The 540-nt window shown below is 67.4% G+C and overlaps 1 protein-coding gene across 1 annotated transcript in view; it reads left to right on the top strand.

Moving 5' to 3' along the window:
• The window catches only part of LOC113204738 (serine-rich adhesin for platelets-like), a gene marked incomplete in the record, with an annotated part of 19813 nt that overhangs the window by 8411 nt on the left and 10862 nt on the right, over positions 1-540 (top strand).

Raw genomic sequence — 540 nt, 5'->3', positions numbered from 1 at the left:
GGGGGAGGGAAGTCCTTACTACGGCGCGGTGCGGTGAAGTTCGAGGAGCAGAGAAGGAGTGATAAGCGTGTGGAGAAAGGGCTTCCGGATGGGTTGGGTGTGGTGGTATGCCGTTTGAAGTTTGGAGGAGACGACGACATCTTGTCGAGGCCGGAAAGTCTGCGCCGCGGTGCAGGGCAGGAGGGCGCGGGATAGGGGGATGACGACGACGGCCGCGTCCGCGTCGCTGGAGAAGCAGCGCGCTGCTCAGGAGGCTCGCCCTCCTCGCCTGGCGCCGCCCCCGCCCCGCCCCGGTCAGGTGATGGAGATAGATGGGCCGCCCCCAGACAACAGCGGCGGCGGCGGCGGCGCGACGCGGATGGGCCCGCTCTCTTTCCATTACGCCAAATGGCCTAGCACGCGTTTGGCCCGGCCCGGCCCGGCCCGGCCCGGCGCGCCCAGGCACAGATTCATTATTGAGCCTTTAATATTAATGGGAATACCACCGCGAAATAAGGTACGCCGCGCAGGGGGAGCGCCCACCGGGGACGCGGCGGGGCG

This window comes from Frankliniella occidentalis, unplaced genomic scaffold (assembly GCF_000697945.3).
Source record: "Frankliniella occidentalis isolate FOCC.00 unplaced genomic scaffold, Focc_3.1 Scaffold7, whole genome shotgun sequence".
Classification (NCBI taxonomy): domain Eukaryota; kingdom Metazoa; phylum Arthropoda; class Insecta; order Thysanoptera; family Thripidae; genus Frankliniella; species Frankliniella occidentalis.
This window is presented reverse-complemented; position numbering and strand designations above follow the sequence as displayed.